This window comes from Varroa destructor, unplaced genomic scaffold (assembly GCF_002443255.2).
Source record: "Varroa destructor unplaced genomic scaffold, Vdes_3.0 BEIS01000003.1, whole genome shotgun sequence".
Lineage (NCBI taxonomy): Eukaryota > Metazoa > Arthropoda > Arachnida > Mesostigmata > Varroidae > Varroa > Varroa destructor.
The window spans coordinates 6,105,319-6,122,213 of NW_019211456.1; the positions used below are offsets into that span (position 1 = coordinate 6,105,319).

At 40.0% G+C, this 16,895-nt stretch overlaps 1 long non-coding RNA gene across 2 annotated transcripts; it reads right to left on the reverse strand.

The window, feature by feature from the left end:
• Positions 1 to 270: 270 nt before the first annotated feature.
• Positions 271 to 12,329, reverse strand: LOC147756448 (uncharacterized). Of its 2 annotated transcripts, none has more exons than XR_015324491.1 (3): positions 11,906 to 12,329; positions 1,832 to 1,967; positions 271 to 1,536 (listed from the first exon to the last, which is right to left on the reverse strand). It is a non-coding gene; the product is annotated as an uncharacterized LOC147756448 (long non-coding RNA). The 2 variants fall into 2 exon arrangements; XR_015324490.1 differs by having other exon boundaries at positions 1,832 to 1,970.
• Between the last annotated feature and the right edge of the window lie 4,566 nt (positions 12,330 to 16,895).

Sequence of the window (16,895 nt, forward strand, 5' to 3'; positions counted from 1 at the left end):
GCTCTATGCTAAGGCGGTGAAGTTTTTGTTCAGTGTCTAAAACCAAATCTTTGAGATTAAAAGTAAGTCAAAGTGGGAAAACATATATATCAATTTCAAAGCTGAGTTTGAGCTTTGTTATAAAAAGCTACGTTTCAATAGTACCAGCGTAAATAGAAAAGCTATAAGATATTGTTCTAAATAAACTAAGATAATGCTCTCTTCAGAGATTGGCATTTTTAGCAATTCTCACTCTTAGGTCTGGCTTCCTATAGTGAAAAGCAGAAACGCTACCGTTGCCCTTTGTTGCGAGGACGATTAAATATTTTTATTATAAACCAGACACACTCATATTACAAGAAGTGGCCCCCCCATCTTTGTGACTGTGCAATAGAACTTTCTGATCAGTTTGATATATCACAATGCTCCGACTCTCAGATTATTAAAGATGGGACGTAGACATGGCGCGTAAAATTTCTCTTATAAAGTCATAAGTATATTAAAACCAGTGACATTAAACAGACAAAGAAATATCTGTCCTGTTAACGGTTGCCCAGTGGATATAAAAACAAAAAGAAGTACACTGATATCGTTATTTTATATGTATTGCAATGATGTTTTCATTAACTGTGAAAGGCTTACAAACTGGCTTACAATTTTGGATTGATCTAGAATCGCACTCTTACCCAAATGGCGTACGTTGGACTTGTTTGTTAGATGACGCGTTGCGTGATCTTAGGGTATGTCGTTTATAGAACCGAATATAACGCCGTAGCAGCCTCAAGTGGCAGCAACGACCCACGACAATAACCAGTTGCAAACCTGGTCCAAATCAATGATATCCTAATTGCACCTTGTTTAAGTTGTAAAATGGCAAGGCAGCTCTTGCAGCCATTCTGTCGCTCGATGTAAATGGCACATCAAATTAACTTGTGACATCGTAACCCGAAAGTATAACTATCTAACTATATGCTTTATATAAAAGAGGATTTGTGAATTTTATCATGGATTGTATTCGAATTACGGAGTACTCAGCTGAATAATGCCTCCTTTATACATGTCGTGACGATTGCCAGCTGTTTATTACGCGTAAACGATACGTCTGTCATCCCACAATTTTCGGCATTCGCTCAGCGTGGCACACTACATGTTTTAATGAGGCGCGTTTCCGTAATTCATCCATTGTACACTCGAAATAGAAACCCGCTTCGATCGTTCAACGGGCAGTAATTGTTAGGCTAGATACAACCTGCGCTGAGATTCACCAGTGCAGAGTCATCGGTAACTTCTACAGCTATAACATACGGGTAATAACTAGTGATCGTTTTATGGATTATCCTTGAGGTGTCGCATCTCCCGCAACGCTAATCCACTAGTTTTTGCTATGTCATAAATTCACGTACTGCCTACTGCCCTACAGATCCCAGTACCCTGTAGCTCCAAGGAATATCATTGTATAACAAAACGAATGAAAGCAAGGAAAAATTCTGAAGTCACATTGGAAAACTGTGAAGCACGCTTGTCGTTTGCATCGGCTCCTCAACGCCCCCGGAAAATCTGAGAATTGAAAAGGTGAACCTTTTGTTAGCTGGTCTATAAAGAAGCTATTTGACGGTGATCACAATCAAATCGTATATTAAAATCAAAATCCTTGCATGTCACTTTGACTTGAATATTTATACATTAATTCGTTTCTTTAGTAAAACGAGACTAATATGCTTAATAACAATGTTTTTTTTCTAAAGTTATCGCGTGCGGCTTGCAGTATTGCCATAAGCGAAAATGCCTATTTTGATATCATCCAGTATCGTTTCACTGGGGCCAACTTTAAACTTTCATGCCATTAACTTACGCTGTATGTAATACGTCACTGAAATCCTCTCCATCGTGCGAGGACGACGTAGCGTAGAGTCGCCGACAGAGCGTTTAGGCAATACACTCTAGGAGTGTCTTCCTGTTTGCGGGTACTAGCCCGTACATAGGCCAGGCTGCTGTAACGCACAAAAAAGTCGTTTGTTTGCTTTAACACGTGACCACGCTCGCGTCACGTGTTGGATATGGAGATCGTTCGAATTGTCGGCCTGCTGAAAAGTGCCCTCACATTAGGTATTACCGGCTGGACGACAGGTCACTGGCGCCGAAGCTTGACTCATTTTACGGTGGAAAAAACAGACCCCTAACACCGCTGGCGCGCGTTGGTTAGCGATAGAGCGATCGGGTGTTTGTCTGATTTCAAATAAACAGCTCAATCATTCATTGCTTTTGTGATGTCCTAGCAGTTATTATTTGGTTAGTGCCGTGCATATTAACAAAGAGAATCTGCGATACCACTAAAGTTAGCCATCTACCAAGGCCTTATTTTCGACGCGCAATGCAAGTTACAAAATCTATGTGAAAAAACATAACTATGGGATGGCATCGATCAAATTTAACAATACGTACGTCTAGTAATGTTACTATCATCATCGGTCTACGCTGATTATATAAATGCCCCTCTCGTACCCTTATTTTACTTAACTAGTGAATATCAGCTATCCTTAACTGAGGCGACTATGTATCGAACTCGGTCGGTGATGGATATGGATCGTCTTTTATGTAGTCATATATCAATCTATTAAAATTTACACATTTGTGCGTACTAGCAAAAAAAGACCTTCCCTCTGTTTCCTGTTGTTCCGCATACTCAGACGTTACCAGTAACATGTGTTTAAGAGAGGCTCTCGTATAGTTTTCTGGACATAACTAAACAAAAAAAAAAAAAAAAAAAAAAAAACTTTTAGTAACACAGGTGTTTGAGCAGAATTTGCAAAAAAGTTCTATAACACGGAGTGAATTATGGAACAAACATATGAAGAAAGCGCAGTTTAGCCATAAAAAGTCTACTACGCTTCCACAAAGTGTGTAAACTATATGGGATATTGTAGCGAAATGTGCTTTCGACAAAAAGGTTCGCACAGCTGTAGTATATACTCGCGCCCTCGATGATTCGATACTTATACTAAAAATACTGAGCCATTCTTTCTCTCTATTCGACTGGGTTTCTATCTCTCGTATTGCCTGCAGTTCATAAAAGTGTAAGTTAGTCACTAGAAAAGCAAAAGTGTCGGTAGTAATAAAAAAGAGAGACAGAGTTTATGGCAGTATCTATTGACTCTGTTACAATAGAAGCTTAAGCCTTTGACACAATAAATCAGGGTTTAAATATTAGCACGCAAAAACAATGCTAGTAATTTTGATTCAATAATAAATGAACGGGATTAACTTAGCCTATTGCAGAATAGGCTCGTCTTTTAACTATAGCCACCTAAACTTAAGAATTCTTTCAAAACACGGGGTCGTGCGTGCGAAAGCTTCCCGGCTTGCAGATATATCCTTTAAACCAACATGATACTTGGCTTCTGTTTGTACCTCTTGTCCCGTGTATAGTACGCCCGTATATGGTTGATTTTTCTTCATGCGATCGTACTCAATTATAACGCAACAGAAGTGAGAACACTTTCAAAAAGAACATACATTGTCTCGTCTGCTTGATTTGACTAAATCAACTATGTGTCAATAACGTCTCTGCTTGATCACATTGCACGTTAGATATCTTATCGAAAGGTACATGGTACAACGATTTGATGATAGTTTCAGGACGGCCTACAGAGTAAACAACTGTATTTTTAACAATAAATGTTCGAGGGTGAAGTTAACCGAAGCGTTATGTTCGCTGGAGTGGTTCACTCGTAGTGGTTCGCTGCAGAGAAAACTCGTCGATTAGGAAAATCGTATGGAAGTACCCATTAACAGATTTCAACAGCCCTATCTAAGCGTCCTGCCTCCTTTCGGGTGCGACTGACCGCCGGTGTGAATGCAAATGATACTGAGGTCGATTGTCCTTTTTCTTTCCATATTAGGGAGTTTTCCGTGGCCGATTGTAGCTTACCTGACGCGAGAAGCTAAAAGAAGTGTCGAGCGCCCACGTGATGACAGACGAGTAAGCTGTACTTAAAGCAGGATTTCATGTTCTTAATGCCGGATTAAAAATTACAGGGACACATAGTGTTGCACGGACATAGCTAATAGACATTTTTAAAATTCATTCTATCGACAATCCAGCTTCTGTCTGTTGCACGTCTGAAGCGAAGTGCGCCGAAAAAGAACTTATTTGGAAATTCATTAGTATTCGATATGTTGCATCATGCAATTTAGCACACACAGTGGGTCCTAGGGCCTATGGGCCAATGCCATGAGAATCGCGTCATTTATGGGTTAAAAGAGGGGTGATAAATAGAAGCGCATCAGTGCAAAGCATGGAGAACGCAACTTGCGATACATAAGCTCGTCCGTAATTATTTAGTGGGTCGAAAAATTTGAGTTAAGCTTAGAAATATTAAGGAAAACGACAATATTGCGCCATACGTTAAATGTCCTCCTCTTTATTTTGTACTTACTAAAGTCAACGGTCCTGGGTATTCTCGAAAGTTGTGTATTTTTTATAATTGGCCTTAGCGATTTGCTCAGTCACTTTATCGATGGCTTTCGAATCGACACTGGGATACGCCACGTCGCCTTTCAAACCCTTTAACTTATGTGCACAATTGAAATTACACAGACCTAAATCTCTCATGGGTCTGGACGATGGGTCCTAAGTGAAACGTGAGTTGTCGACGAATATTGTAACTATGTGTATTGTTGGTTATCAAGCCACACACACGCATGAACCTTGGTGTGACATCTTTTCGAGGTTCACGATTTCCTTCTCGGACAACATTTTTTAATAGCGGGTGCTTCTGCGCATAATCGATGCGCTTATGATGCTCTGTTTACGCCCACATCTAATCCGTACCGCCACCGAAATCGCTATTCTTTTTGTTTGACGCCACAATGACTGCAACAAACTGACCTTACCTATAGCAACGGTACGTTCCAAATGTAGTTTTCGGTACTAATTATTATTCAGATTGTCTCTCAAAGACATTACGCGTGCCTCCGTTTGTTTTTTTTTCGATTCAGAGGAAGTAAAACCCATGTCTTATTGTTGTCGTCGCTGTTGCTTTCTTTTAGCTTTAGTGTGTTCAATATAATATATATATATATACACATCACGATATTTGAGCAATTTTATATTGAACTGCATAGAGCGGGTTGGATGTGGTTTATTTCATTTATCAAAGCTTCCACAGTTTAGCTTCTTAGATCTAATCGTAGCCTTCTGTAGTTTTCAGCGCCCGTACTTCCGCTCCCAAAACAGTCGCACCGTATCGACCTATTGTTCCCCTAAAAACTTCCGCGTCTGCTTTTACCGGTTTTGGTAGAATCTGCGAGGACGCTAAGCTTCGAAGAACAGAAATTTAAGTGGACATTTAGTCTGCTCGTGATTTGCAGCTTAAACGATTGCAAATCTTAAAAAAAAGCAAGCAAATTTTTTAACCAGCTAAATAACTTCGAGTAGGTCCCTATGCATCCAACATAATCACATCCTATCCTTATCAAGTCGTTAAAGTTTATGACGAAGTCAGATGAAGCTTTATGTTAGTTCTTAAGTCTACATTGAAGCGATCGCCTATGGAGCTAACTACCGTTCTATATACGTTAAATCATACGCTGGACATAATAAGGTTCGACTCGTTTAGCTGACTATTTTTTTCCAACAACAACACCCAAGATTAGCTTGAAACGGCTTGCTTCTTTCAAGAGAGGTAAGTGATTCTCGATTGTTGACGATTTGCCTCTGTTTAGATAGCGGGAAGATACAGTATAAGCTTTAGCTAGACGAATTTAGTCTCAAAGGATTTTGTTGCTAGGAGGCACAGTAACTGACGGCTAGGTTTGCGGGGAAAGCAATGCACAGCTCAACGAAAATCGAAGAAACTAATGAGGCAAGTATAGAAAATGTCCTTTGTTCTTACATCAGTTGCTCTTTGTGCCTATATCTTAGGGCCTGCTTTTAGCGACACAGCTGGCAAAGCCTTTGAGCTTTTCTGACATGTAAAATAAGCAACGCAAGCGATCATGAGCAATATCGTTAGATAGAAATTTTGTTAAACCAGTCGAAATGTTTATATCGGAATACACGAATTAGCTGTTTGCGATTTGTATTTTATGTCGAAACCACCGATTTCTTCCCGTCAGTTAGCTAGCGCAATTTGCCCGCAAGCTGCTTCGAACTTGTTGTAGACTGAGAAGCTCCAGGCTACCCACGAAAAAGGCTTACACTTTGAAACCACTGTTTGATGCGACAGGGGGGCCAGATAATTAGCCCCACTTTTTTTTTATGAAAGAAGCTCTGAATTCTGTTCGCCACGTAACTAGTAGCGTAATCGCGTTATTAAAGAGCCGATAAGGTGAGCGGTTTATTGCCAGGCAGTGTGGTCTCGGATGGCCTTCCGTATTTGATTCGTGCGTCTGAAGTTCCAAGATGATGTAAAGTGCTCACAGATACTTTTCGAGCGCGAATTAGAAGAGTTCCGCACAAACGAACATCGTTAGGAATTTTTTGAATATTCTGTGATTTCATGATGATCCAGGTAAACTTGACCTTTAGAAAAGCTATTTTCCTAAGTAGGCAAGTCGTTAGAATCACCTTGTAGTGTTCTTCCAACAAACCCGTGAGGCGACATGATAACTATATGTACGGCTCCTCTAGCTATTAAATATTCCCGTTTTTTTTTAAATCATATTTTGTTATCGTCTGCCAATGCTGACATTTGTACTAATGGCGTCCGGTGTTCTTGTTGTCTATAGTTACGATAGCGACGCAGTCCCGCCAATGCGTATTGGCCGCTTAAAGTATGGAATTCTTCTTTCTACGTCCCGCAGTTCTTCATTTCTAACTTACTACGTCAACTTTTCATTTTCGGTGGACGCCTAGACGTCTCTTCTATCAGGTGAATTGTGTATACTGTAATAAGTTAATCGTGGTTAAGTTAATTGTAAATATAGTTTAGACAAGGACTCTTGAAGCATTCAAAAAATGACCAAAATAATAGTTTTCAGCCGTCAGACGCAGGCACCAACGCAAACAATATTAGAAAGAAGATATATTGAAGGGGCAAGGTCCGATGCTCTGACCTGTCTCTATAAGGTTGAAGAATTTTGTCGCTCTTAAGGAAACAATCTCTAATTAATTCAATGGGGATGTTCTTAACAAAGCGTTATACGGAATCATCGTTTCTGGCATATTATCGAGAAGACATTAATTTTTATAGGAATTTTCAAGTTAGAATGAATGAAAGGCTTTGTGAATGAACAAATAGTTCTGTCTTAATCGAAACATTTTCACGCTCCGTTCAAGATATCCGCAATAAAAACACATTAGTAATTTCATTGTAAAACATTAACCGTAAGAGTGTTATAGTTTAACTCATTGACACTAGGTGATTCCATGTCTTCTTGGGGTAATTGAAGTGGCAAAGGATAAACTACTGTAAGTGAACCACTAACGATGCTCACTCAGACCCCTGTTCACTTCAAAAACTTGGCGCTGTCCGCCAAGATGCAAGAATGTACTTCATTAACGAAAACCACGAATCCTAATTGATGTTCCTGACGAAATTTTTAAACTAGTCTAGTATTCTTCATGAATATTAACGGATATGATATTTCAAGAAACACCGTATTTTGCGAGCCTTTCTACTTGAGTTCAAAACACAAATGTTAATGGTTTGAATAGTACGCGCGTTTTCTTTGTTTTTATTATATTGGTTCTAAGTATTGAGCGAAAATCACATTGTAAGTATAGTGAAATGGGAAGGAAAATACGTGTGTGCTTTATGAGACCTTCAAGCAAGGAAAAATTATGGTTTTAGCGTTACGTTGTTACATTCGTTGAGAAAAAAAGCGGCAAGGTAATGATTTGAGATATTCGAAGTAGCCGTTGACTATGCTCTATGACGGAAGTATGTCGAATCCCATGATCCGAAACCAGACTCCGTGATTCGGTGATTGTTTACCTTTTGTTGCCCCTAATCGCTTGAATGCTTGCAAAGCCACATGAAAACTTTATAGCTAGAATAGCTTCTGTTCCCTTTTTCGAGCTACAATGGCAAGTGCTAAAGTGAGAGGAGGCGTTTGATTTATTTAATATTAGTTTTATTTGAAATCCATTATCCGGAACGATAGGAGCACGATGTAGGGTAACGAGTAGTGAGACGCCGGTTAATGAGTACAAGCCGAACTAAGGACGATCACAATGTGGCTCAAAGTGACTCGACGTCGCAACCTCACTATCAGAGTCACTAGCGGAAAGTTTCGCTATGAGAGCGAGCACGCGCTCAATTGCACAACATCTATGGATCGAAAGGGTGTTCAGCTTCGTCGAAAGGACTAGGTCGCCATGTCGACGAGGCTGCAGACGAAAAGTACAACTGACCGACAAAACAGCGTCGTACACATGAAGCAGTCGTAAAACAAAGAGATTACTACTACGCTCGATACAATCAAGGGAGCATTTAGCGCCATCTAGCGTCTGCAGGATGGCGAGATTTGTGGCTTGATTTTTACACAGAAACCACGTTGGCCTTTCGTTGGTTGTTATAGATTTTCTTGTAACGCGACAAGAACTATATCTTGACCAAGACAGTTAACGAGGTATAAGCAATTTAACTTTGTCGCCTACAACATGTATATTTGAACTTATGCCTCCACGATACAGATAGAGCGCCAGCGAAGCTCCATACGATCCCGTCACTTCTTCTATTTCGGTACTTTCGAGTTTTTTTTTGATATCGGTTCAGTTCGATATCTTTCGACAGCGTTAAACGAATACTTTTGTTGTGTTATGTTATCTGTGGCACTATGGAGACAGTTTTAGATGCCAGTAACCACTTTGATTAAGTGAAACGTTTTATACAAACGTACAGACAATCTGGGATTGTCAGATTTCGGGAGCAGTGTTACCTATCTAAGAGGTAGCTCTTCATATTAACTCATAAAGAACACAGTTGATTCTCGGTTAATCAAACTTGCTTGAAGGCATCGACCAAGATAAATTAGTCACTGCGATCCAAATGATAAATGGCGGCTTAGTCAGTTATTAAGGACCCAATAAGGTAACGACTACTTCGGTGCCTTTCATGCCCTTTTCTTACTTACTGATTAAACGCGAACTTTATGGGTCGGGACTATATGAGTCGGCTTGACGTTTTTGGCCTTTAACAGGACTACGATCAGCTGGTGTATCGCTACAGAAACATTTTTTGCTTGGACATATCTTGCTAACCCTAGAAAATTGTTTGTAGGTCAATCTCGAATTCGAACTAATTAAATTTCGCAATATTATCTTGGTTATTTACGCATTAGAATTACGTCTCGACTATCTAAGGCAGGGAACAAACAAGCAGCTGAGAGTGATAGAATTAGCTTTTTCCTTTGTTATTTAGCGCACTTCTGAACGATAGGTAGCACGTATAAACTACCCTGACTTCCGTGATCATAATTTTTATATTTTAATAAAATCATAAATAACATTAGTGACTTTCCGACAGCTATCCAAGTGAGTTATCGTTTTATTGGACAAATCTTGCGCATAAAGTAGCCAGAGAGGGCTGGCAAGTCTACGTAATATATGTTCTAAAGAAGAGTTGACACAAACGAGTTTCTCTTATAAGACCCCCAACGACAAGAACTGATCTTTGTCATCAACTTACCCAGCGCGTCGCGTTTGTGACATCTTCTCTATTTTTTTGACAGTCAATTTCATTTTAAAACAGCTCTACCTGTCTTCCTAAACGATGCAGCTAGTTTGTTGTTCTCTTTCATAATAATCATCACTACATACATCTTAATCCATGGAACCTTTTATTGCAGCTCCCGCTGCCCTTCTGGTCCTGCTGTAGTCCTAGCGATTCGGTCAGTTATTCTGCAAAATGACTTTGTCTACGACGTAGAACAGCTGGAACCGTACAGGCGGGACGTTCCACATCAGCGATAGAAGACCCTCGTATACGAAGAAAGTAGGCCTAGTGTGCCTGAGTGTTGTTCAGTTGCCGTGGCCACATTCGTTCGTAGGACCACTAAAAGCCTCTAGACGCCTATTATGGAGGAAAACGCTACCGAACAATCGCGCAGTAGTCCTTCTCTCATCCCCAATTTCGCACCCGTAGAACGAAACTAGCGAGAAGTGTCGGTTTATCCTCTAGGTTTTCTCTCTGTCCGGATTTCTCTCAAGGCGAATCTGCCATTCCGGCACCTCGCTGTTTCTGTCTTCTCAAGCTTGTCCTAGCAAATCCCCCATTAGCCTTCATTTACCCTCAGGCCTTGTACAAGCCCAGGCCGTCACAAGCGCGGTTCGAGTAGCTGAACGTTACTGCTACTGCCTCTATTTCATGAATAAATTTCCATATAATGGCGATGGCAATAGCAAACTGCAACGACAACAACAATATGAATCGCTGTGACAACGGCGGCCATAACGGCTACCTAAACGCCTACTACCGCTCGTAGCGGCAAATACACTAACGGGTTTGGATTGTCTCGGGAATCAATAGGTCTATTCAAGTTGACTCATTCAACTGGAAGAACTTGTCAAATATCTATGCATTAGGAAAATTGGGTGTCATTCTGCAACATTTCGTATGGACGCTATATTTCTACTTACCTTGTAGAATTAGCGAAAGAAGCCTGACCGTATAAAATATTTTACTGAATCTCGAAGGTAATGCGCCTAAAGCAGGCACCACTCAGATATTCATCGTTAGTTAAGTTCTTGCCTAGGGACACACTAAAGACTATGACGATGAGTTGCCGAGAAGAAATCTTGCCACATGGTACCTTCAAATATGCAAATCCCTTCCCAGTTCTTCTGCGAAGAATCCCTTTTAAGGCACTCGTGATGCTGCCTCTTAACTAAAGGTCAGGATTATTTATCTGTTATTTCACTATTTTCCCGTATAACGTAGGTGTTTTTTTAGATGCAAACAGTTCAGTCTGTTTTCAGACGCGCATGCGTAACGTCATTGGTTAGCTATATTAATTTTTAAGTTTTGATGAATGGCACCATTTTATCCAAAAATGTACAATATTACGAATACCAAAGCTTGCCATTATGTCCTAAATATTATAATGCTCAACTGTCCTTCGCAATATTTCTTCATAACTTTGGAATAAAACATATAATCATTTTCTGATATAACAGTTGCGTAAGAGGATGGGCCTACGAACTATTTCTGTTCATGCCATACCTTAGCTCCACATATCGTACGCATGCCTAAAGTTTACTTAAGTACACGCAATGCTGTATGACATAGTTAAATGTCCCCTAACATGGCCTCAGCTGATGCACCCGTATATGGAATATACATGAGTGGCTAAAAAGCAAAGCAATATCTTAAGCCTTTTCACAGAACGACGCTAAGAGGACCCAGTAGACGCCTGTGTATATATCGTGGGGTGCAACAATCGGCCCTGAAGCAACAATTTTTGCAGAAAAAAAAACTTGACGAGTATCCACAATAAGATATTATTGTTTGAGGGCGTGTGTGTATCTTTTCTGCAGTAGCGATTTCGCTTATAGTGAAAACATTTAAATCAGGCTGTTGCATCGTCAATCACTGACCTTTCGTTTGCTAATTTTAATATGGCAATACGCAATAATATTAGAAACACTCGTTGGGTCTGGATCTTCAAAAGCGGGCGAAAGTATTCAGAACTTAGGTGCAATCTAAGTAACTCATGTACCTTAAACAAAATATATAGAGCATATTGTGAATTTGATTTAATAACTCATGCAATAATAACCGGCAAGCTGAGAATCGGTGACCGACAAAAGTCGGCTATCTTATGTATGTATATATATTGGTAGTCAAGTGCAGCAGAATGTTCAAGCAAGAGACATTACTAATTATATAGGGGTACGTATAGGTAGATAAATCACTGATAATCATTTGCCTGCAACGGCGTCAATTAGGTTTCAGTATCTGTCAACGTTACCCATAGAGCATACCTGATCAAAGGCTCTCCTGGGAGAGATTTACGTTAACCGTTCAAGAGAAAGCCGTTCTCATTCGAAGTGTGTAATGTAACGCCGACACGCCTCATGTGATGCGTCACTACATGCTGGGCAGCCATATTAAACAAGACACCCATTCGACGATAGGGGTCATGGTTACTATTCCATTCCTGCAAGCAACTTCGGTATCTGCAATCACTCTCCAATCGCAAGATAGGCTCACCGGGGAAAAGATCTTCGTATGCTTTCACATATAAGCCTGGATTTTGCTAGTAGCTGAATTAGAACAGTAATACTCTTGATTAATAGCCTGGTCTTTCTAAATTGAGAATTTAGTCTATATTCAAACGACGCCGTAGTACTATTGCGGACGTTTCAATATACCTCAAAATACTACATTATTTTTGAAAACATGCTGCTTTACTGTAGCAGCGATAAGGATATGCTTTGTACCTGATACTCCCCAGCTTAACGTCAAAAGGGTTTCTCTAATCCCCCTTTCCTTTAACGCCGTGCTATGTGGATCGCTTCCTTTCCTACTTCCGCGCCAAAAACCAACTGCCAAAAATCAAATTAGGCCATGCTTAATAGGCCTATCGCATAAAGATTCAATGGAATTTCGAGGGCTAATCAGCTTAAAAGTTTGTCCTTGTGATGTATATGAAAGCGTCTCACATTACCGTTGCACGATCATTGAATAAGCGGACGTGCTTTCCATAGATCGATTCGTAGGTACAAGCAAAAATACATACACCAATCCAAAAAGCGAAAGACATGTATAAAAGTAAAACATTAAACTACAAAGATTTCATACAAATGAAAATGACAAGGTTAATTATGCTAGAGATAGTTTACTAGACAATCTAAGGAAAAAAAATCTCCCGAAAGATCGTACAAATGTAAACATGACAATGATAATAGTACGTACCTACGGCAACGACAACCGAGACTCACTGGCACGTGCGAAATTGCACGAGACTGGATAGACAATTCTATAGACAATTGATTACAGAGTTCAGTGACGGAGTGCATGCTATTAGAATGTAAGGCGGGAGATCAGACACAGCGACAAGGGCTAGCAAACGTAGATAGGGAACAACACTATTCGGGGTCAGAGACGATATCCAGAGCATCTGAACCACTAGCTCCAATAAATCGAAAAATAAATAAACAAAGCAAGCTCCTATGAGACGCTGTGAATGCTTCACCTATACATATACTAGTATTGTATTAGGTTAATTACGATGTAATTAAAATCAAGCATGTGAACAGCGCCTTACCCTAAAAAAGTATCTGTAAAGGATCATAATTTAATTACGTTTGTATATATACAGATCGTCTCCTCTAAATTCGGATCGAGCGCTTTGTTTACCGCTCACCGCTATGTAGAGAAATATCGGTTTTTTTTTTTTGTTCTTTTCTAGAACAGCATCGTAAACTCATCCTGGCCGAAAACAGTGCGACATTTTTACAATTCGAACAAAGGTTCATCGAATATTTTCACAGACGATGAACCTCCACTGAAATTACCCATTTTTTTTGCCCAAATCGATTGTTTACATTATTGTCGGTTTCCATGCACCTTCGAAAAATTTTTATGTCGTAAAATGAGAGATACTTAATAGGGTTTGACTGGCTCGAAATTAACCAAAATCGCATAAGAAGTCGTTTCTGAGGGTCTCAGATTTTTTTCGGTTGTCTTTTGGATGATTGGGGTCATTCAGGCAACAGGTCATTTTTTTGCGATTGTCCACGCTTTTTTAAATTTCAACAGCTTTTGGTCGTTTTGAAACCTTATCTTTTTGGCCTACTATCGGCCCAAAGTCTATTGCGCTCGATTTTTCATGTGAAATGGGTCTGAGTAACTTTTTAGCAGTGTATATAGTGACCAACGTCACTTGACGCATGGCTACTATTAAAAGGTCGTTTGCAGGGTAGAAAAGAAATGGTCTGAAAAGGAATCGCAATGGTTATCTCATTAGACCTGATCGTTAGACATGACGCTTCAAGCATCTGCGAAGTATTTCGTTGAAATGCCTGTGTTTGTTCCACTACAGTCGCAAAGGTCTGAGAAACGTTCCGAACGTAGCAGGGTCGGTCATTGTGTGTGCGCGTATGTCATAACGTATATAAGCTGTTTTCTCTATTTTTCTCCTCTTAAAACCTTTTCGTAATAATAGCAGTGAATCCAGTGATCCATGACACTTTAATTGATCAGAATCTCATTATAAGCCAGAAATTAAAAACTTCTATATCAATCCATTTGACTGCGCTCGACTAACTTTACCTGTATTTATAACTTATCAGGTCGTTCGTTAGAAGCTTGCGCGCTGAGGTCGTTTCATTCGGTTTCCCAGCAGCTGTATTTAGCTATTTCTTGTTGTGTCGGTCTTCATTGATTGTTCAAACACTATCCGCCCACGTAATATCTCTTTATTTAAACTGTACACCGATTTGGCGAACAGCAGCAGCAGCGGCAGCGGCGGCACCTTCAAAACATTTCCCCGTTATATTACCAGTGATGCTGGATAGGTCCCACCTATGTTCAAATAGTCAGCTTCCTTCTGCCACGCGCGGGCATCTATTGCCACGACCATCTACTTTTGTCCTTGTTGCTCCTAGCGAAAGGTGTGGCCAATTGGAGAGGACCTCCAGGCGTCATACACATATAGGCAAATATCTCTACACGTCTCGAACGGACAGCGTACAGATGAAAAAGTTACTACCCAGCTAGTAAACCGTGTGTACGGCTGAAATTTTTGCAAATGAATTATAGATGGGCCTGGCGACAAAGAAAGAACGCACTCATCTACATCTGTGAGCTTGTTGTGATGAAGGTGGGGCCGGTTACCCCTTGTTCCACCGGCGTACGTATAATGGAATTTTAAATCTCTGGAAAATTACACCGATGCGACGTTTTATGTTCTCGTTTTTTACAAATATATCAAGTTAGTTTCAAGGCACAAAAGATTTTTACACATGCTTTTCTCCATTTGATATTTCTCTGTGTTGCAAAATAAATGTAGAGTCCGATATGGGTCTAAAGGTACTCTCGAGCTAATTAATACCAACATTTGTACACTCCGATTTATTCCAATTTTGCCATCGTCGCCATGTGGTCGTAATTGGTTTTAGAGCATGAGTTGTCAAAAGTTTCATATAGGGCTTCGTGGCCAGGCGCTAAAATAGGGTCAATGATGTACGAAACAAAACAAGGTTTTACGTGCAAGAGGCGTCGAATGTGTGTCTAGGACCACACCAACAAGCACTACGCAACAAGAGCGCGTTTTCATGATGATGGTCGAGGATTTGCAATCGAATATAAATAGTATCAATAATAAACGTTCGTAAGGGGTAGACCGCTGAAGAGATAAGCGTCCGCTTAGGAGGGAACCGAGGCAGCATGTGGGCATTCTCTAGGACAGTAGCAAATTAAAGGGACGGAAGCCCAATGTGCATTGACCAACGTCACTGGCACAACAAAACAAGGATGAATGCAACAAAGCAATATTAAGATTTACAGCCGGACTTGAATGGAGTATCCGTTGTTGAGTGAATGAGTTTTTCTAAGCTTTACGCGTTTGCACCCTCGAAGAGTCAAGACAACAAAGGAACGGCTTGTATGTATGTATGTATGTATGTACGTGTATGGACAGAGCATTCGAATACGTCCATGGATGCTTTTGCTAAAGGCTGGAACCTATCGCTATTAGTGCTTCTAGATAACCCTTGGTAAAACCTCGATAATAATGAAAGGCCAACATTTTTAGTATATGTGTCCCTAATGCCACTTGAATAGTGGATTTTTAACTAAGCCATTGTAGTTAGACAGACATCAGCCTTACGGAAAAGTATGGTTGATTGCATAAGGTAAAACTATCGTTAAGAGTATTTACTATTAAGTCCAATAATGATGCTACAGGTGTCTTTTGTGCAGTAGATTTATATCTGCCAGTTGTTGCCTCTGTTGGCTATCTTGGGTCGCACCCGATAACACACACAACAGTTCAGACTGCTCCAACTAGCAGTTCCAAGTTCATCAAAATTAAGCAGTCAGTTACCCAGGCTTCAACTCGCCTCCTGAGGGAACTGATAAATTCGCGGTGTAATCCGTTTTAAAAACACATCTAAGGAGTTAGTTTTTTTTTTTTTACTGAATTGGCCTACAAATTGTCCATACGCAACTGCAATTTTACCTTTTTTTCAAATCCCGAAATGACAGTAATGGTCCGGCAGGACGTTCTAGTTAGGCTTTTCTGCAGTAAAAGGTAGAAACCTCTTAAAAAATAATAAATAAATTACAATTAATTTAATTTGCGTAAAAATGCTGTAACAGTAACAAATATGAGCTATATCGATAGGTTAAAAATAAGTATGAATGCAGAAGCTGGGTAAGGGACATAAATGAACGCACACTAAACCAAAAGCACAATGATCCCAACTACCGACACTGCTAACTTCTCGAATATAGAGATATTTCATCAGTAACGTAATTTATTGCATACGTTGGCACAAATGAGAAATGACTCAAAATAATGATGTTTTTGTATGTTTACAAGTATAGTAACGAACGTTCTCTGTCGGATGATAGCCTTGCAGAAGGCCATCTAACAAAAACTTATCCTTACCCAATGTAGGTGAGTAGGCGGTTTATGAATTAGTGTCGACGTATGGGTCGCAGCATATGCAATGTTCTAGTTCCACTACACGAAAATCATGACTCTTTTAAAATACCAGTCATTCTCTGCTCAGCAGTGACTTGACGAGGTCATGTCTTGCCACCTCTTTCATTGTGACTGTGTGATGTAAAGCAATGAGATTATCTATGTGTTTAGTTCTGTTCATTGGGCTACTATATTCTAATGAAGTCTTCACGATGGAATTTAAAGCGGCCGATCACAGTTACGCATTTTTAGAAGATTAGCAAGTTACCTACTCCTGAATCTCTAATAATCTTGTTATGCTTGGATAGCGCCTTGTTACG